Here is a 22,399-nt window from a genome sequence, read left to right on the forward strand (position 1 = left end):
CTTGGTGACAGTTCACAGCAACTGTGTCTGCTGTGTGGGAATTAACAGAGTCAAAGGACAGCCTGGGTAAACACAGACATTACACTGGCGGCCCCTGAGTGCATCTGAAGGACACCATGATTTTACAGAGCAGGGGAGACCAGTGTGGACAAACATCTTGAAAAAAATGTTGGGTGTGTGTGTGTGTGTGTGCAGGGAAAAAACAGTATCCAGAAGAAGCAGTGACTTCTAGGGTTGGGTGGCAAGACATTCACATGGCTGGGGCAGTTTTTGAGGGCTCAATCTATCTGGGTAGAGAAATATACTTCAAAGGGTCAGCTGCAGCTTCAAGATGTGTGTTTATGTCTCCTTTTCCCTATGTGGGAATGGACCTGTTTAGTTTTGGTCCTTTAACTTGGTGCTATTTATTCACTCCCTCAAAGGTTAGAACAGAGGTAATAGATTAAATCATAGAATTATAGAGTTCAGCCCACAGCAATGCAGGACTCTTTTGCCCAATATGATGCTCAAACCCATGACCCTGGGATTAAGAGGCTCTACCAACTGAGCCACCCTGGGAACATTTGCAATTTTGCAGGAATTTTGCAAAATCTCCATTATATTATTATAGTTCCAGTGCTTGCCAGTACCACCCCTCCCTGTCTCCAAGTAATGTTGACCCCTTGCCTTTACTCTTGTCCTCCCAGAATTAAAGTGAGAGGAGAATGGCATCCAATCAAAACTGAATGGAGAAAAGGGGAATTATTATTAATTATTGGGGACCTTGCATGGGTACCAAAACAAGTATTGGTAGGCAAACTGGTGCCCGCAGGCACTGCACTGGCAAACCCTTGAGTAATGTTTCAGCTTAGACAATTTACTCCACTCTTCCTGCAACCTTTCCCCCTTCTGTTGTTTCCTTCCTGCCACCTGTATCAGCTTGGGCCCAGGGCTTCAGGTTTCTATAACTGCATCATGTCAAGAGTGGGATGCTTGGCATATTATTTTTTTGTAACATGTTGTTATGCACATGATTTACGCCAAATTAAAACCGGCAGGAATGTAGTTGCGTTTGCCTTCCTCAAAAAACAGGAAATGGCTCTTGAGAAAACTTGAGCATATGAGCATAGAAAAACAGACTTGCTCACCCTCTATCATCACTGTCACAGCCTCTTTTGATAGGGTACAGTGGTACCACAGGTTAAGTACTTAATTCGTTCCGGAAGTCCGTTCTTAACCTGAAACTGTTCTTAACCTGAAGCACCACTTTAGCTAATGGGGCCTCCTGCTGCCGCTGCGCTGCTGGAGCACGATTTCCATTCTCATCCTGAAGCAAAGTTCTTAACCTAAAGCATGATTTGTGGGTTAGTGGAGTCTGTAACCTGAAGCGTATGTAACCTGAAGCGTATGTAACCTGAGGTACCACTGTATTGGGGAAGTCTCAGATGGTAGAGCCTCAATTACTCAGCAAAGCCACCTGGGGGCCTTGAAGCCCTTGGAACTTAGTGAATGGGGAGAGGGAAAGAAAGCTCACCTCAGCAGCAGCTGATTTATGACTCCCCCATCTCTAGTGAAGGCTGTAGGCTTCTTTATACTACTTATTCAGGTTCACAGCCCCAGGAGAGAAGGAAAATGGGTCACTTCATCACTTTCTTGGAGTGGCTGGAGTCCAGCTTGTTGCTTGATCAACAGCCTGGTTGTCTCCTTCCTTTGGTTGCCTCTCTTTTCCTTTCCCTCTCCTCCCAAACTCTCCTGCTTCTATAGTTCTGGAGCATGGCATGTAGGTTATCTGGCCCTGGGGGCACTTCAGTGTAAACATCTATCCAGGCAGGTTGGGGCACAAAGCTACAGGAGAGCCCTCTGCATTACTGAGAATTTCCACACATTTCTGCAAACACAAGAAATGGGAGTCAGGAGAACTTGGGGGCTACTTTCAAATAATCAAACTCACATTTTGGGGATTATAACAAGACCTTCCAGGCACAGAAATGCCTTGAGAGCTGCTTGACAAGCTCGGCTCAGGTCTTGTTCCTTAAAACCTAGCTAAGAGAAATAATCAATACAACTTGACGACTTTCCCCATGCCTTTTATAGCTATGCAAATCATTGGCCCTCAAGTTAGTAACTTGGCAGCAGTGCAGGGTCAGGGACAGGGACGGGAAAGCATTTTCTCCTGTACCATTTTAATAGAAATCAATTTACTTTGTAGATTTGTGTCTCTTGTATTTTTAGAAGTGGCTGTTGCTAAGGCAACCAAAGTAGCTGAACATTATGTTTTGCTAAGAACAATGCTTGCTTAAATATTCAGGCAATTTTCCATTGTCGAAAGAAATGCCAAGATCAGGCAGATTATGCAGACCAGATGAGGGAAGTTTAGGTTGGGCCCGTTTTCTTTTCTTGAAGAAATGCCTACGGTATGCAGTGACGACAGCCATTCCACAGCTCTAGACAAATGTATGGCAGGCATATGGCAACCACAGAACACGATAACAGAAAGCAAAAAATGTCCCTTTCTATTATATTCTTCAGTAAAAAGAGCTATTTATTTCAGTGTTTTTACTTCTTTACTACAAATATTACTATTACTAATATTAATAATAAATTCAAAGGTGAGTAGAAAGGCCGAGGTCTTGCAAATGCTGTAAGGATAGTCTTTAGACTAATTCTTTTTGTATAAACAGCAAGATTTGTAGACAACTTAATAAAAGAAAAGAAAATTCCTTTGAAGTACCAGTTTCCTATTTATAAGAAAATACCAAGGATATCAACAAATTTTTAAAAATACATATCCACAATAAAACGATCAAAATACAGATGAAGTGAACATTTTTATTTTTAAAAAAATGTACAGTGGTACCTCGGGTTACATACGCTTCAGGTAACATACGCTTCAGGTTACACACTCCGCTAAGCCAGAAATAGTGCTTCAGGTTAAGAACTTTGCTTCAGGATAAGAACAGAAATCGGGCTCTGGCGGTGTGGCAGCAGCAGGAGGCCCCATTAACTAAAGTGGTGCTTCAGGTTAAGAACAGTTTCAGGTTAAGAAACTCTGGCACGAATTAAGTACTTAACCCGAGGTACCACTGTACTTAACAAAATTTCTTAATCTTGCCTGAACAAAAAAAGTTTCTATGCATGTAAATCAGCATGTGCAAATTTTATACAAGTGTCAGGGGTTCAAGGAGAGAGGTGCAGATGAGGGAGGAGACAGAGAGCGAGGGGGAAGGATTCCAGGGTGACGAGGAAGAGGATGACAATGACCCAAGATTGTCCATGAGTCCGTCCAGTGAATCGGAGGACTCCCAAAAGGGAGCCCCCCTGGGCAAGCCAAGGGGAGCTAGAGGGGGAAGCAGTCAGGAGCAGGGGAACGAAGGGGAAACCCCCAGGGGGAGTTGAAGATCGGGACCGGCTTCTCCGCCGGAACGGAGTGAAGGGGGTGGAGTGACCAGTGTGTCAGAAGGAGCAGAACAGGGAGCAGAGAGGGGAAGGAGATCGGGGCAAGACGTCCTGCCGGAAGGGGCGGAGAGTAGTACCGAGAGCAGTGTAACTGTCGGAGGGAAGGTCAGAAGCAACGTACGCGCGCCAAGTTCAAAATGGGAGGCGCGCGGAAGTGAAGAGAGTCCTGGGGAGGAGCCTGGTCCCAAAGCGCGAAGGAGGGGGGAGGAGGCGCCAGAGGATTCAGCCTCTGGAGAGTCCCGAAGGGAGAGAACACAGGGGGGCAGAAAGACCCTGCGGAAAAGGAAGGAGAGGAAGAGGTGGACCAGTACAAGCCTCTTAAACTGGTGTAGAGGCGGGACTGACTCAGAGGGGACTTCGGCGGTCTAAGCGTAACAGACGTAGAGCCACGGAGCTCGGATGTAAAGCTAAGAATGTTCTTCAATAAAAGCTTTTGTACATAAGCCGGACTGGACTTTGGTCTCTTGTGAGCTGGGACCACGGGTGACTCTGACAGTAAGTCCCCTCTCCAAGAACGCAAAATTTTTTTTTGCAAAGCTCACGAACGGTAGCGGCCATGAGTGCGGAGGAGCAGCTGACAACACTGCGAAGCGCAGTTACAGAACTCACCGCTGCAGTCATTGCATCTCAGAAGAAGAGTGATGAAGCGGAGAAGCGCTGCCAGGACCTGCAAATAAGGTGGGAGCGTGCAAGCAAGGAAGGGTTCCCAGGGTCCAGATCGGAGGGAATTGGACTTGGAAGGCGGGGGGGCAGTCTAGTCACCCACTTCGATGGGAACCTGAAGCACTACCCAAGTTTCAGAGCAGACGTCTTGTATGCACTGCATTTGCTTCGTAATGACTTTAAAGATGAAGAGGAGAAAGTGGGATTTATTGTGTCTCATTTGCATGGGGAGGCAAGAGCTTGGTTGCGCAATTTGTGGCGCGAAGACGGCCCTGCCCGCCGCGATTCTGATGAATTTATTAAAGCGATGGATGCTTGTTTCCAGTCAACCGTGGATCTTGATCTTGCGCGCAGGGAAATGCACGGGCTGCGGCAAGGTAGGGCCACTGTGCGTCAGTATCATTCACGATTTTTCGCCTTACTGACTGTATTAGGCTGGGAGAAGGACTGCAAACCTGTGAGAGATTTGTTCTGGGAGGGTCTCAGCGGCCCCATAAAAGATGAACTTGCCAGGGGAGACAGACCTCAGACCCTGGAGGACGTCGTGCAGAGGGCTCTTGCAATAGGGGTACGACACGAAGAACGTCCTTGGCACAATGAGGAGGGATGCCAGGCGCGTGCACCGGCAAGGACGCCTCCTTTTCTCCCCAGAGACTTCAGCCAGGCACATCCCTCGCCTCTGGCACGGCAGGGAGAGGAACCGATGGAAATTGGTGGTGCTAAGGCTCAAGCAACAGCCAGAGTCCCAGCATCCGGTGCAGTAAAGGCGAAGCCTCCTAGAGGGAACAGGAAATGTTACATCTGTGACAGTGCACAGCACATGGCGAAAGAGTGCCCCCAGAGGCTCCAGAAGCACACTGCAGCCTTAGCAACAGTGGCAGCAGAAGTGATGCAAGAAGAGCAACCTCAGGGAAACGACAGTGACTGGCTGGAAGCAGAGCTGCTGGGGCTCAGCCAGGCGAGTCTGTAGAACAGTCCCCAGTGCCTTTGCAACGTACAGACCCTTTACCACCCAAGCCAACGGTGTAGCTCACTGCAACACTCCAGTTGCCGAACGGAACCACCCTGGAAGTCCCCATCACGATTGATTCTGGGAGCAACGCGGACTTTGTGGGGGTGCATTTCGTCAAGCAGCATCGCATAGCGCTTCTGCCCGCGACGACGCCTCTAAACGTAGTCACGGTTGATGGCAGGAAATTGCTGGGAGGACAAGTTGTGCAACAGACGCCTCCCATGGTGATGCGGATTGGACATCATAGAGAAGTAATCAGCTTCAATGTCACCCGCCTGTCGGACACGCCTATAGTACTAGGCATGAGTTGGCTGGAGAGACACAGTCCTGCGATAGCATGGTACCAACGGCAGATCACCTTTTGCTCATCGTACTGTGCTCAACATTGCATCCAGTCCAGCCAGGAGGAGGGGGCGGAGCAGCAGCTGCAACTTGGCATGGTGCAGGCAGTTCCTCGCAAGTACGAGAGTTTCCTGGAGGTTTTCTGCGAGAAGGAAGCTGACCAGTTGCCGCCCCACAGACCTTACGATTGCACGATCGACCTGTTGCCGGGGGCGCAGCTGCCAACTGCGAAGCTGTATTCCATGTCTGAGGACGAGATGCAGGAACTCAGGGAGTTCATAGAGCATAATTTGAAGCGTGGATTCATTCGGGAATCCAAAGCAGTGGGGGGCAGTCCTGTGTTTTTTGTAAAGAAGAAGGACACGCCCCAGAAAAGACTCATTGTGGATTACAGGGCCGTCAATTCTATGACCAAGCCCAAGGCCTTCCCCATGCCCAAGATTGATGACCTCCTAGCGACCGTGCGGAAGGGGAGGATCTTCACCAAGTTGGATCTGCGTGGAGCGTATAACCTCATACGTATCCGGGAGGGCGATGAGTGGAAGACGGCCATGTTCACGCCTCTGGGCACGTATGAATACAGAGTTATGCCGTTTGGTCTCCAAAATGGATCTCACGTCTTCCAAGCCTTTATGCATCACGTGCTGGCGGGGCTCCTCTACAAGAAGTGTGTGTGTTTCCTCGACGACATCCTGATCTTTTCGGAATCGCAGGAGGCTCATGAAAGGGACGTGAAGGAGGTCTTGCAGAGACTACGGGAACACAAGCTCTACGCCAAGTTAGAGAAGTGCCAGTTTGATGTGACGGAGGTGGATTTTCTCGGCTACAAGCTGTCTGACAAGGGGCTGGCCATGGACAGCGTCAAGGTCCGCGCGGTGTTGGACTGGAAAAGCCCACGCAATCGGAAGGAGGTCCAGAGATTTGTCGGGTTCGCCAATTTCTACCGCAAATTCATCAGGGGTTTTGCAAAGGAGACGGCAGCAATCACGGACATTCTCAGTTCCAAGAAGAAGAAGTTCGCTTGGACGGAACAGGCGGAGCACTCTTTTAGGAAGCTTAAGAGCCTCTTCGCTTCCGAGGAGCAGCTGCTGCACGTGAATCCTGGCAGACCCATGCGAGTAGAGACCGACGCCTCAGACAGAGCGGTGGGAGCCGTGCTCCTGCAAGAAGATTCCCAAGGAAATTGGAGACCCTGTGCCTTTTACTCCCGAAAGCTCAGCAAGGCGGAGCAAAACTACACCATATGGGACAGAGAGCTGTTGTCCATTCACGCTGCCTTCAAAGCGTGGCGACACTTCCTCATAGGTGCCAAGCACACGGTGCAGGTCCGCACGGATCACAAGAACTTAGAGTATTGGCGCACGGCGAAGCTCCAGAGCCAAAGACATATGCGCTGGGCTGAATTCTTCGCGGATTTCGACTTCAGGATAGAATACATCCCGGGAGATTCCAACCTTATAGCCGATGCGCTCTCCAGGAAACCGCAATACCTCGAGGAAGCGGCGCCAGTGGCAGCCAAGCACATTTTCTCACCGCAGGCGTGGGCGTGCGCTGCCATTGCAGTCGACCTGGACGCGGTGCGACGTGCGTTGCAAGTGGATCAATTTGCACAGTCTAAGATGGAGGCGCTGCGCAGGGGTTCGCAGAGAGACAATGAGTTCCAATTACGCGACGGGCTGTTAACTCACAAAGGGGCCCTCTACGTACCGGGCGAAGAGCTACGCGCAAGGGTTCTGCAGCAGTTGCACGACGCCCCCAGTGCGGGCCACTTCGGCAAGGAGAAGACAACAGAACTGGTGGCCAGGGACTTTTGGTGGCCCCAGATGCGGGGAGAGATAGCGGATTACGTCGCCAGGTGTGACACTTGTCAGAGGTCCAAGCCAGTGCACCAAAAGCCAGCGGGGTTACTGGAACCGCTGGAGACGCCACAGCAACCATGGGAGAGGGTGGCGCTGGACTTCGTCACTGACCTGCCCAGCTCCAGAGGCAAGACGGCGGTACTGGTGGTGGTGGACCTGTTCACTAAGATGGCGCACTTCATTCCTTGCGCGAAGGTGGCGACGGCGGAACAGACCGCCAAACTCTTCGTCGACCACGTGTTCAAGGTGCATGGGCTGCCGCAATCCATCCTGTCCGACAGGGGGCGCCAATTTGTTTCTACCTTTTGGCGGAAGCTTCTAGGTCTCCTACACATCAAGATCAACCTAACGTCGGCAAGGCATCCACAGACCAACGGCCAAGCAGAAAGGGCCAACGCGATCATGCAGCAGTACCTGAGGTGTTACGCCAATCAGCGCCCTGCAGCGTGGGTGGACTACCTGCCGATGGCGGAGTTTGCCTACAACAACACGAAGCACGCGTCGACGGGGGTGACGCCGTTCTTCGCGAACAATGGTCGTCATCCCAGAACCTTCCCGGGGTTCGTAACACCGGGAGAGGGGGTGACGCAAGAGGCCGACCAGTTCGCAGCAGAACTGCAACAGGTGCACGAGGAGCTGCGGAGACATTTGGAGCTAGCCAAACAAGCATATAAGGTGCAGGCGGACAAAAATAGGGGAGTGGGAGAGGACATCCAGGTGGGGGACTGGGTATGGTTAGCGGCCCAAGCGATGCCAGCCAAGTCGTTGGCTAAGAAGAAGCTGGGACACAGGCAGCTAGGGCCATACCAGGTGGAGGCTAGGATCAACCCTGTAGCTTTTCGATTGGCCCTCCCCGAAGGTTCCAGAGTGCACCCGGTCTTTCATAGGTCGGTGCTCACTCCCTACAAGACCCCGCACAGGTTTCAGGAGTCTGAAACAGTACAGCCCCCAAGCACAAAGTCGCCCGAGAGGGAGGGGGCGCCCAGGGCCGAACCACTCAACGAGGTCACTGAGATCCTGGACTCGAGATGGGGGGTAGAGGGAGTAGAATACTTTCTAGCCAGAGAGGGTACCCCGGCCAGTGCCAATGTTTGGGTGCCGGACTACGCTTTAGACGAACCTCTTCTGAAAGACGAGTTCCATGCACTTTTCCCGCATAGACCCATGCCAGCCGAGTACTTTGATGACTGGCTCTTTACGCCCACACTTTCAGACAGTACTTTCAGGGGCTTTTCTTCCGCCGAGGAGAGAACGCCAGACTCAAGCCCGTCCAGGGGATCGTGTTCGGGGGTAGACGCAGAACCCTCTTATTGGTGGGACGAGCAACCAGAGGAAGACTGGCGCAAGAAATGGCTGACGGGGCCTTGGCAGGCAGCACCAGACGAAGTACCAATGGAAGAGGGAGCTGAGAACACCTTGGGTGAAGAACCCGAGTTCGAACACACATACACCGAGCTGCTAGCAGAGGACATTGAAGTACACGAACTGTATCCTGCATCTACCTCCGAGGAGCTGCAGCTCCCACAACCTGCCCCCGAAGGGCGGGAGGGGGGAAGGGGGGGCTTCGAGGGGGAGATGGATGTCAGGGGTTCAAGGAGAGAGGCGCAGATGAGGGAGGAGACAGAGAGCGAGGGGGAAGGATTCCAGGGTGACGAGGAAGAGGATGACAATGACCCAAGATTGTCCATGAGTCCGTCCAGTGAATCGGAGGACTCCCAAAAGGGAGCCCCCCTGGGCAAGCCAAGGGGAGCTAGAGGGGGAAGCAGTCAGGAGCAGGGGAACGAAGGGGAAACCCCCAGGGGGAGTTGGAGATCGGGACCGGCTTCTCTGCCGGAATGGAGTGAAGGGGGTGGAGTGACCAGTGTGTCAGAAGGAGCAGAACAGGGAGCAGAGAGGGGAAGGAGATCGGGGCAAGACGTCCTGCCGGAAGGGGCGGAGAGTAGTACCGAGAGCAGTGTAACTGTCGGAGGGAAGGTCAGAAGCAACGTACGCGCGCCAAGTTCAAAATGGGAGGTGCGCGGAAGTGAAGAGAGTCCTGGGGAGGAGCCTGGTCCCAAAGCGCGAAGGAGGGGGGAGGAGGCGCCAGAGGATTCAGCCTCTGGAGAGTCCCGAAGGGAGAGAACACAGGGGGGCAGAAAGACCCTGCGGAAAAGGAAGGAGAGGAAGAGGTGGACCAGTACAAGCCTCTTAAACTGGTGTAGAGGCGGGACTGACTCAGAGGGGACTTCGGCGGTCTAAGCGTAACAGACGTAGAGCCACGGAGCTCGGATGTAAAGCTAAGAATGTTCTTCAATAAAAGCTTTTGTACATAAGCCGGACTGGACTTTGGTCTCTTGTGAGCTGGGACCACGGGTGACTCTGACAACAAGTTTGAGCCTTCTTCTCTGTTTTGGGTGACTTGTAAGTGTTCTCCCAAAGTACAACTTGCGCTGAGAGTCTCCTTCTCTTGATTATGAGAAAGTAGTTTTCCTAATATCTTACATAGTATGCATAGTACCCAACCTAATATACCACAGAAAGTTCAAAGCTGTGACCTTAAATATGTCCTGCAGCAACTGATTCATAGGTCTGCTATTCTCCAACTGCATCTGTCATGAAGTAAACATGATTCATGGAGTGTATTCGATTAACCACAAAATGGTTTTGCCATCCCATAATTCACACTCCAGGTGTCTGTAATGTGCCTGAAATGCATCAGCCAAAGCTAAATACTACTTAGTTTTTAAGAAGTACCCAGTATATCTTTGTTTTCACATTTGCATGTTGTATCATGCAAACAACTACCGGACCTATAGAATGCTTAGAATATCCTTAATAACAGAGTTATCTGGACTGAAATTAATAAACATCAGGATAAAAAAATGATTCTTCTATCCCATAGTTGTTTATAACTTTTGATTTTACATAATTATGACCATGATATCCCAGATATCTCTCTACCATTGGTCAATAGTTAAATGATTGTGTGAAAATGTGTGCCACAATCAACATATTGCGAGCAGAATAAAAGACTACATCTGTAGTAACTTTCGTTATGGGGTTTAATTGTAATTCAGAGCCAGAAATCTCTCTGATACTTTGCTTATTCCTGCTCCTAATAATTTTTAACTAGACAGTAATCCCACCTTATATGGGCAAAGATGCCCTTAAGCTTTCTTAAATCTCCAGAATAGACCAGATATTTGTTGAACATTTCCTTACAGTTGATGCTCAATTTTTTCTCAGGATGTTCACACACACATCACATATTTTTCATCTGAAATGGTGATACTGAATTTCTTCTTTCAGTTTTTTTAATACAACGTCTACACCTGATATTTGCTTCTATTAAGATCTTGTAAAGTTCTGATAGCCAATCTTTTTGTTGTCATGAAGCACTCAAGTGGCCTACATCATTTTATTGCCAAATGTTTTGAGCAATTTCTTCCCATTTCAGTCAAAATGACACAATTAAGACATAAGCACTGTGCTGATATTGGAATCTACAACCACCATGGTGTTGGTCTCAAAGTATGGGCATAACTATTTTCATAATCATTTACTGACATATCTTCATAGCCCATCCTAATCCTAGATCATATGGTGGTATGTACAAATACTACAAATTTGAGAAGAGGAGAATATAATCTGTGTCTGAAGGGGTCCCTGTGAAGTTATTCCAGGCAGTGGCATAGTGGTAAATTTTGAAATATAGAAGCTCATCATGACAGTCCCCATAGCCACAACCCCATGGTGATCCAAAAATGTTGTCAGCTTTGTTGATCCATAATTATATATAAACACATACCTAAACAAACACATGCTCTCTCTCTCTCTCTCTCTCTCTCTCTCTCTCTCACACACACACACACACACACAGCTGTATATAGTATAATACCCAATTTAATGGGATAAGTCGTGAGGCCCTCCAAGAGAACTCTGCTGAGGATGTCAAGAAGAAGGAAGAAGCCATAGAGCACAGCCCTCCAGCTCAAGCCCCAAACTCAGAGCTGTTGAAAATCTCCCACTCACAGGCCTCATAGGCCTCCTCTTCTTTGACTCAGGAGGAGGAGGAAGAGGTGCAATCTAGGCTGCATCAACAGAAGTATAGTGTCCAGATCAAGGGAAGTAGAAGTCCTGCTCTATTATACCTTGGTCAGACCACACCTGGAGTACTGTGTCCAGTTCTGTGCCCCACAATTTAAACAGGATTTTGACAAGCTGGAACGCATACAGAGGGTGACAGAGATGATCAAGGGTCTGGAAACCAAGCCTTATGAGGGATGGTTGAAGGAGTTGGGTATGTTTAACCTGAAAAAGAGGAGACAGAGGAGATATGAGAGCCATCTTCAAATGGCACATGGAAGATGGAACAAGGTTTTTAAGCAGACGTTGGGTCATTGTAGGGAGTTGGACTAGATAACCCTCAGGGTCTTTCCCCTCTCCAATTCTAGATTCTAACTCTGGGGAGGCCCCTTCAGTGTCAGAGAAGGTGAAGGAACTGCACCATACAGAATGAGCTATTAGGGGAGGAGAAAAGACAACCGTCATCTCTGAGGCACACAACTCCTGATGTTCCTTTGATTCAGCAGGGCTCTCCTTCTGTTCTCACGGTGGGGGAAGGGGCAACCTTGCAAAATGTATTTTCATGCCGTGAGGTGAGGTGATCATGAGTTGCTGGGAGAGAAAGGGCAGGGAGGATGCAGACTGAGATAACTGAGAATCAGGAATGAGTTTATAATCAGTAGCCCTGTTCAGATGTTCAGCTGAATCTATGAGTAGGGCCAGTAAGTCACCGGATGAAAAGGAGTCTGGGTTGTTGTGTCTCAGTGCTACCATCTCCCTTCAATCCTCAGTCCCTGCCAGGTGGCACGTATGAATTATTCATGCCTCCCAGGGTACAACCCAGTCCCTGTGCAACAAAGGATTTGGCACATACTAACAAATTTTCCCAGAGGGGGTGCTTTAAATTGACGAGATTTCCTATCTTAGAAAAGAGACAGATCATCTCTTTAGCAATAAATATCCCTTGAAGGAAGAAGACAAAGGACCTGCAAGGGCAACTGTGAGAACATCGGGACTGCTGGCATGATCAAAGTCTCCTGCTCCTTTTGAGCAATTTGCATTGCCACTCTTTGGGGACTGGGAATAGAGATCCCAACCTGGATTGACTGGTGCTGTTGCTGCTGTATGACCCAACCTTCAAATTTCGGCATGACCAGATTATTTTGCTGTTAGAGATAGTTCACAGGGTGAAAATATCATTCTCATTCATATGAAAATACAGGAGTGTCTCGCATGGTGGGGGGTGCTATGTACCCGCCCTCTCCATACTGTTGCCCCACCCTTGTTGCCCCACCCCAGTAACCACTGTCAGAAGGACAGCTCCTTGGCATTGCCCTGATGTGTTGTCCGCTCCTGCAAAACTTCATACCCCACTTTCCCCTCCCCAGATGGTTCACACAATACGATCACCTTTATTGTCATTGTCCAACCCAAACAGAACAACAAAATTGAAAAAATCTACATCAGACATTCAAAAACCAACAAGCCTGCTATCCCAACTATCCCAGCCTGGTTAGCCCCTAAAAACTCTGATACACAATGCTTAAACAAGGATAAGAAAGCAGGAACCTATCATTAAAACACAATTTACTGACTAAAAGCACCATCAAAGAGCAGCAGCACAAATCACCTAAATTAACAATCACTCAGTTAGATTAAGTAGCAGCAGAATCAATAGCTTGTGTAAAGAGAAACGACTTCATTTTCTGGTGGAAAACGGAGTGGAGGATCATCTAACTTCTTAGGGCTGGCAGTTACAGGGTGCCACCATGGAAAAAACCCTCATGTATCTTACCATCAGCTGTGCCTCATAAGGTAATGGCACTTGCAAGAAAGGCCCAATAGCTGATCTTCAGGGAGAGCGGAGTGGGATGCCTTCTTCCCCTCTGCTCATAAGCCTGAGAGCAGGACCACCAGAACACCCCTTCAGCCTACTTTCCTGCTGGTAAATTCCAGACAAGTAAGACACACAAGACATGTCTTATGTGGGATGTCACTGTCATTGCTGTAACGCTAGACACTTTTCGCACGGCAGCAGCTAAAGCTGGTACATTGGACTAAGCTCAGTTTTTCAACTGCTGCTGTAAAGTTCATACCAATGACCTGCCCCAGTGATAACAGTGGGCTCCAAGCTTTGGTGGTCCCTCCCTGAATAGCCCTACCTTTCTTTCCCCATCACTGTTACTGCAGTCCATTTGCTTGTCCTGTTGCTGTAGGCCCAGTCTGAGCCACTGCCCAGAGGCCAGTGACAGCAAGGAGGAGGGTCTGGGGACTCAGGCAGCTGGTAGCGCCCATCCCTGCTCTACTGTAGGAGCCATAAGTTTTCTTCAATCACTTCCAGTGGAAATGGCAGCCTCTGTATGTGAAGGAATGTGGAGGTGAGTCTGCCCCACCCCAGTAAAGTATCCTAATGCATCCAATGAGGGTGAAAGCTCAAATAATAGGTCATCTGGTGGAGCCCTAGAAGTAAGCCGTTCCTAGATAGATCACAAAAGCTCAACTTCAGAGGGCTCACAGCACAATGTCTAATATAAAAAGTGCTGAGAACATAACATAATGAGATAAGATTTTGAAAAGTAATAAAATGTTGGCTTGTTGGGTTTTATTGTTAGCTGTGGAAGTACTTGCTTCTTTGTCCTGCACACAATCAAGAAGGTACATTTTGAATAAATGCAAAGCGGATGGACAGACTTCAGTGTATGGAGGGGGGGGGGAATCATTTGAAGCTTGGAAATGCTACAGCCTTAAGACTGGAAGCCCAGGCATACATTCTTGGGAATGAATCCCACAAAAATTACTAGGATTTGGGCTGTCAATCTGATCCAATTGTTTTAAAGAATATTTTATATCTTAACAATTTTTTATTTTTAGCTTCAGCAATTATTGACATTAGATGTCCATCTAGATTCATCCAATACATTTAAGCACCTTATGGGTTTAAAGTGTGTCTTCCTAAGAAGCATCTTCCAGATGGAGAGGGGTTTTTTGTTTTTGTTTTTAAAAGAAAGCATTAATGATTTTAACTATGTTAAAACCAGCAGTGAAAACACACACTTTCGTTTATCTAATTTTACACGAATGAAGCGCTGGATTCATTGAAGCCGATGGGACCTGCAGATGTTCAACATTCGCACAAGATTGGATTACTTACTCATAAAACTAAAGAAGGTTGGAAATTAAATGAAAGCTAATTCTGCAAAACTGGCCTGGTTTCTGTGGTGCAGGAGAGAGAGGGGGACAAAAACATTGTTGCCCCCCTCGGCTTTCATAATTCAGTCAGTGTGATTGTTACTTTGTTTAGGAAATAATTGGACTCCGAGTGTCTCTGTGTAAAACAATAGAATGTGGCATCCATCCCTGAACAACAGCTACTAGCAATCATATTGAGATTTGCATCTACTCTGACTAGTCTGCAAGGGGAGGAAACCTGGTAGCAGGGAATGCCCCTTGGCTCCTGACCCCAGGAAGTCAGTCCCACCACAGCATTGGCCACCAAGGGATTCCTAGCTGGTGATGTGTATTTTCCCTAGCCATTCCTACAAGTGAAGGTGTCCAAAACTGATCAATTGGGCTTTGCTTAAGAGCCTCCCTGCACCCAGGGTCATGCCCAATGTGTGACACCTAGAGGTTTTTGGGTGTGAGACCCTCTGGCCAGGGCCCGCTCCTCTTGCACACTGAGGGGACTTACCTACCTAGAGGCCAATCAGCAGCAGTTCTGAGGAAGGCCATCCTTGTGTCCTGAACCCCAGCATACCTGGAAATAAGTCCTGCTGGTGCACACAGTCCCAAGGACCACGCTAGAGAGTAGTCAGACAGTCCAAAAGGTCAAATACCAGTCCAGGTCCAATACAATGAGCAAAGTCAAACAGTAAGGCCAGGCTCCTGCCTCTGTAGAAGATCCAGGGTCGGAAAACCTGGGGTCAGTCCCAAAGTCACCGTCTGGTGGAGTTCCTGAAGCAGCCACATCATGGTCCTTTTATCCTTTCCCATCTTGACTGATGCATCTCGGTTGCTCCAGCTGAGCAGCTGTGTCTCTCCATTTCTTGAGGTGTGTGATCCTCACCTGCCCTGAGCCTCATCCAGCTGATTGACCGCAAACCTCCTCCTAGATCTAGTGAGCCCCATGTTATCTACCTGGTCTACTATTTTGGGCTGTGTTCTCTTGCCTGCCTCAGTCACTTCCCTCTGGTCCTGACACCTCAGAGCCTGCCCTTTCCACAGAGAGGGGGGCACATCTGTGTCCCCTTCCCCTGGCCCCCATGAGCTGCCCCTTTGATAGCCTCTGGTGTCCCATGAATACCTCCTAAATCCCCAACCTTTCCTTGCCCATCTTCAGCTTGTCCTGGTGTGTACCAGCCATGGCTACACCCCTAATTGCAATCCTCTTCCCCTTCCTTGGAGTCCTACCAGTTCATGACACCTTGTTTGTGGGCTTAACCCCATGTATTATGCTGCCCACTACACCCACATAGGGTCAGCCACCATGGCCTTCAGTTGGGGACATCTCCCTTTTCAGATTAAATCTCTGGGCTACTGGAACTCCTGCTTACAAGAGTAATGTTCACCCAGGGGCTTACTCTCTTCTGTTGATGGTTTTCCCCAGGGTGTGCAGGGAAGTGTGCATCTGCATCATGTAGTGGGTGGGGCTGCATGCTACATCAACACCATTGGGCCTACTCCTCAGTTTAGAAGCCCAGACCCAAGTTACATGGTTGGGCCAGAGAGGTATGTGACGGGACAGCCTGATGCCTTGTGTTACCGCACCAATTGTGGCTACAGGCCTGCTGGATGCAGTGGTCATTCTGCTGGGTGAGAATGACCAGGGAAACAGAAAGGCATCAACCTCACCTTTGTGGCCACTGCAGATCTTGCATCCCTTCATGGAAAGCACCCCCTACTGGCTATTATTTGGTCAGAACTCTTGGCATGTCAGCACTGGCAAGGCACTACAGAGCCCGCATGTATTCAGTAACAAGGCCCTGTTCTGACCTTAAGGGGTGCACCTCTCACCAATCAGCAAACAAGCTGGGCTGCTGTATAATCACAATGGTCTGTGGGATTGGTTGCAGATGTGAGTGGTTTGGTGGCAAGCCGGTGGAGAAGGGTCGATTCGCGTGGCAACTAAAACATTGGTTTGGATCCTTAGTCAAGGCAGAGGGGGGTTGGGAGCCTCACCCCTCTCAAATGGAGTGGGGTACCCTGTTAAAGGGATCCAGGGGGAGGTGCTTCTGTCCAGGTGCCCAGACAGGGGCAATGGGCCATAGCACACCCTCGGCTCTTGTGGGGGGTCACTCCGATTTGATGCACATCCTAGAGAGATCATTAACCCAGGACAGACCCTGACACTTAATCAACCAGTCATCAGGCTGGATGATTCAGGATGCACACCCAATGGCTACGTCAAAACCTACAGCATACCCTCCAGCATGACATGGCCCAAATCTGGGACACCATCCTCCAGATCCAAAATTCTGTGCAAGACCCCAGACCAGAGATCTCGGCCCAAAATCAAGAAGCCAAAAATGGCTGCTGTACTCTTGTGGGGGGAAATGGGATTCCCAGTTTTTCTGGGGTGCTTGAGGGGTAAGTTACAGACATTCATAATCAATGAACCTGTGGCCTGTTTAATCCCAAGACATGTGTCTGTGTTTGTTGTAGCCCCCCTGACCCCCACCAGCGGAGAGCTCATTATGCCTGGGCCCACAAGTTCTGCTATGTCTTAGATACTCCTTTTCCATTTATGGTATGTCCTGCAGAAAATTCCCTCTTTTGAAGTGACAGTAAGAAAGCCCTGTTGAGAACTGATATTCTTCCTAACCTTCTTGAACAGCTGGCTAAACTTTCACCCACCTATTTGACTTTTGAAATGTGAGGTGGACAGCCTAAAAATAGGGCCATAATTGAAACTAATTTATGCCAAGGGCGATGTTTGCATGGCAGCATGCAAACACAGTATAAATGTTAAAGAGGTCCGGCTCCGCTTCCAACTATATCGCAAACATTTTCTGGTTTCTATGCTACCAGCACTGCAACTCCTGGATTTGAGAACCAGGCCCAGCAAAGAGTTGAAGATGATGAGAGATGCTTTGTCAGACGTAGAGGGAAGACCACTGGGCATTTTGAAATCTGCTGAATAGGCTTTGTACAAAAAAGCCCTGCTTTGATTTCGGAAGTGTAATAGCTTTCAGTCTGCTGGCGCATATCAAAATGACAGCCTGGAGCTCAGCTGCCATGGTGCTCATGTCAGAATCAAATTACCCCAAAGGTCAGAGTCATTAACATGCATTTTAAAGGAAACGAAAATACCAGTGAAAAACTTACAAGCTTTCACTGCTGCAGTATGTAATCTCTGCTGGCACAATCTTCTCCCCAGTTTTAAATGAAGATCGTGGTGTCCAGGACAGGAAAGAAAGAAAGAGAGAGCCATTGTGTACACGTAGGGCATCTTGCTACAGTGCAAACCTTTTTCTTTTGGATGCTATTAACATTTTCCAGTACCAGTCAAATTGTGTTGATGTGGATTCCTGTGCAGTATCTTATCTTCTCTGAAAGCCTGGAAGGGAAGTCTCTTTATTATTATGGATCAATCAAAGCATGACAATACCTAGGCCATAACTCCATATCTTTGAATGGGCATAAAACTCGACTGCGATGCAAGCTACCCCATGATACATCAGGGATGCCTTTGTCAACAAGAAGTTGAATTGCTCTTGAATCCTTCCATTAGAGCATCTAAACAAGTCACTAGCACCTCATAGTCAAGGGTACCCAATGCATTCTGTATTTCCCCTTGTATGGCCCCTTTCCTAGGTCTCAAGAAAGCTAGTGACTTTCTTTTTTTGGACAGAACTGTTCTCCCTCCTCTTATATGACTCCCTAGTAGCTCTTATTTGAGAGGTGCACAGCTATATTTTTCCACTACAGAAAAAGAGATCGCTGTACTAATTTTAGGAGCAAAATAATCAAACTGATAACGTCAATTTAATAGGAGCCCAGGAAAGTATCCTTGGAAATTAAAGGTCTATCTAGCTGTGGCAATGATGACTTTACCGTAAGCCATCATTTTTTTAGGCTAGCAGGGAAAAGAAAAATGTGTTATTCCTTCTGTTTGGGAGAAAGAGCTATATAAGATATAAGTGTTTGGTGGGTGAGAATGCTCCCACTGTAATTTACCTCAAGTCATTTTCTGAACTTACATTCATGTGAAACTGCCCGCCCCCCCCAAAAAGCAGGATGTTGCTAGGCGCTCAGGGCAAAAGCCCATAAGACAATTTAAAAATAAATAAATGTATAATGCACTTCTGGGCAAATTAAAGATGGCGAGTGGCTAAGGCTTCACCAGCTATGCGTTTTTGTTTGATATCCAGCCATCTTGTAGACCAAGTCAAAACAAACATTTAAAAGAGGGGGAGGGGGAAATCTGGGGCCTGTCATAAAAGACATGGGGCTCAAGTCCCCTGAAACACTCCCTAATAACAGCCATGCTTAAAAGTCACCGAGTGCCTCATGACTGCTATCTATGCAACCTGTTTCAAAAAAGCACCTAAAATGGTACTATAAATCTTTTCTTGCTGTGGACATTGCTTCAAGGGATAATGTAGGAAAGACACATATGCCAACACCAGAAAATTTGGCCTGAAGCACAGTCTAGTATCCAGGAAACTCTAGAAAGCCCAAAAGAGAGAATGATTGATCATGATCATTCTCTCACTCGTTGTGGGAATCACTGAGGATATCAGTCTTTATGAAGAACCCTGAATAAAGGGAGCCTGCTGATGTGTTAGAAGGGAACTTGTGATGGAAATTGCTGCTAAAACTGATGGTGAATTGAAACACGTTTGGCCAGGACTGTGTAATATTATGCAATATGAAAAAAGTGGAGTTGAGACTGCAGCGGCAAAATTCTGTATTACTGAAATAAATCTCATTTATACAAACTCTAAAAGAAGTTTAACTGTAGGCTAAGAGGGTTGTAAAATGAACAGAATTGTCAGTCATTAGCAAGCATTTCCAAGGGCCAAAGGCATCAATAATGGCATCTGAGAATACTGAATAATAATAATAATCCCACCTTTCACCTCTATTGCCCCAGTGTGGGTTCCAACGTGGTAATACAATGTTACAATGCAATATTAAATGCAGGTTTAAACAACTTGGGTGAAGCTGTAGACCCCAAAGCAACTATTTTGAACAAAAACAAAATTACTGATGTTTGGACACCTAGTTAACATTATACATCAGGAGTGGCTAACCTGTAGCTTCCAGACATTGTTGGACAACAACTCCCATCATCCTGGGAGTTGGCTGTGCTGGCTGGGGTTGATGGAGTCCAGCAACTTCTGGAGGGCTGCGGGATAGACACCCCTGCTCTACACCTTTGCTCTAATCCCATTGGGGTCAAATCCACATGGTGACTCTCTACCCACCCACCCATCCAAACATCCACTCTGCTCAAAGATACCTTTAGGAAAGGGCTGTATACCGATATCTCTACAGCCAGGCATCTTGGCATTTGACAGTAAGTCATTTCAACATCGTATCCATTTTACAAGTTATATTTGTCCACAAGAGCATGGATGCTGGGATGCATGTGATAACCAGCCCTGATTTCTAGCAAACTATTATAAATGGAAGCTGAATTGGTTTAAAACTTGGGTTTCAGTATTGTTTAACTGTCTTGTTGGCTGCCATAGAAGTGTTAGGATTCACCTCCATCTGTTAGGCGCAGGCTTTCTGAGAAAACATAACTCTTGCAAAACATCTTCCTAATCCCTGAGAATGTCGTGCATATTAACTGTAGCTCCAGCGGCACAAGTTATCTCAGGGGTGTTCAGTTGCATGCATGTGATAACCGAGGGAACACACCGGCCTAGGCACTCACGCCCTCTGAATGAATGGCTTTTTATACAGAGTTGGGAGTTGGGAATCTCCTTCAAGAAATTCACCTTCACCATCTTTAAATGGCTCAGACCGCCCAAACCCTGAAAGACTGCCACCTTCCCTACAGGCCTTAAGATTGTGGAAGGGGCTGTCCTGATTGTTTCTCTGCCCGCAGCAGCTCAAGCGGTGGTGACCCAGGAAAGGACATTATTTATGGTACCCTTAAGTTGTGGAACTCCCTCCCCACAGAGGGAACTACTTCCCAACCTGGCACCTTCATTATATAACTCTTGGTGAATGCTGAAGACACACCTCTTTACCCTGGCTTTTGACCCTTGAGATTTCTGTGATTTAATATTGTTTTAAACTGTTTTGAATATTGTGTTTTAATTGTGGTAACCTGTTCTGGGTCTTTAGTGTGAAGGACAGGTTAATAATAATAATAATAATAATAATAATAATAATAATAATAATTAATGTTGATGATGTCATACAATTATTTTGTTTCTTTTTCCAATAAGAAGCATGAAGGCCAGTGGTGTCGCAAGGGGGGCGGGGCGGGGTGGTGGTATGCCCTGGGTGCCATGTCTGGAGGGGTGACAAGAAGGCACCCTGTGGGGTGCTCACCACCCACCCCAGGGTGCGGCAGCGTGAGCAGCCATCGTTCCGCTGCAGCTGCATGTGGAGGATCCACTGTTCGTGGCTGCAGCCACGAGCAGAGGATCCTGACGCCGTCCATATGGCGTTTGAGCAGTGCCAGCGGCAAACTGCTACATACAATGCATGCGCAGTGTCACACGCATGTGCTGTAGGTAGCGGCACTGCACATGTGCTGTACATAGTGGTTTGCCGGCGGCGGCGCCCAACCACCATACAGAAGGCGGTGGGATCCCTCCATCGCCACTACAGCCGCATGTGGAGGATCCTCCGTTCATGGCTGCAGCCACGAGCAGAGGATCCCACCACCGTCCATACGGCGCTCAGATGGCACTGGCAGCAAACTGCTATGTACAATGCATGCATGCTGTTGCACACACATGCGCCCTACGTAGCGATGCCATGCATGCGTCGTACGTAGAGGCACAACACATGCATCGTATGCAGCGGTGCAACGCGTGCGCAGGCGGTGGTTTGCCCCGCCCTGGGTGTCAGTTAGCCTTCGTTCGCCCCTGATGAAGGCAGAGGCATTGGCTGCTGGGTCCTGAAACTGGCAGTTGGGAGACCTTCCCGCTGTCAAACAACCGGTAATGTCAGAAAGTTCTTCCTGATGTTTAGTCGGAATCTCCTTTCTTATATCTTGAAGCTATTGCTTCAGGTCCTAGCCTCCAGAGCAGGAGAAAACAAGCCTCCTTTAGATATTTGAAGATACAGTGGTACCTCAGGTTAAGAACTTAATTCGTTCTGGAGGTCTGTTCTTAACCTGAAACTGTTCTTAACCTGAAGCACCACTTTAGCTAATGGGTCCTCCTGCTGCCGCCGCTGCACAATTTCTGTTCTCATCCTGAAGCAAAGTTCTTAACCTGAGGTAATATTTCCGGGTTAGCCGAGTCTGTAACCTGAAGCATCTGTAACCTGAAGCATATGTAACCCAAGGTACCACTGTACCTATCACATCCCCTCTCAGTCTCCTCTTTAGCAGGCTAAGCATACCCAGCTCCTTCAACTGTTCCTCATAAGGCTTGGTTTCCAAATCATTTATCGCCCTGGTCACCCTCCTCTACACACGTTCCAGCTTGTGAATATCCTTCTTAAACTGTGGTGCCCAGAACCGCAGTCCTATTGACCAACCTTCTCCAATCTGTGGCTGGTTGGAGTTGTAGCCCAAAATTTCTGGAGGGGGCCAGGTGAGGGAAGGCTGCTATTGGCAATTTCGTGCTTGTGTGAATTTCATTTGTGTAAACAGCCCATTATATATCTGTTTTTTCCAGTATAACATCTATTTGTTGATGCTTGAGTACATTGGTTTTTGTTTTTTAGTATTTCCAGGTAGCATCTCATTGTGGAGAACTTTGAACATGACTTTCCCTTCCTGTTGTACTGATGGAGATGTTGCTGGGAATTTTTCTGACCCTCAAAGCTTTTTCACTGAATTCAATTTAGATCAAAGGAAGAAGCTCAAAGGATGAGCATTCTGGCAGAGCACTGTGACTGTTGTGTATCCAAA

The 22,399-nt window shown here is 47.9% G+C and overlaps 1 long non-coding RNA gene across 1 annotated transcript in view; it reads right to left on the reverse strand.

Moving 5' to 3' along the window:
• The window catches only part of LOC309340812, a 229,142-nt gene extending 207,335 nt beyond the window's left edge, over positions 1 to 21,807 (reverse strand). Inside the window, exon 1 of the long non-coding RNA XR_014156115.1 lies at positions 21,605 to 21,807. This is a non-coding gene — a long non-coding RNA (uncharacterized lncRNA). The remainder of the gene's footprint in view (positions 1 to 21,604) is intronic.
• Positions 21,808 to 22,399: the final 592 nt, after the last annotated feature.

The sequence above is a fragment of the Podarcis erhardii genome (genome assembly GCF_964252035.2).
Source record: "Podarcis erhardii genome assembly, chromosome: 4".
In the NCBI taxonomy this organism is placed as follows: Eukaryota; Metazoa; Chordata; class Lepidosauria; order Squamata; family Lacertidae; genus Podarcis; species Podarcis erhardii.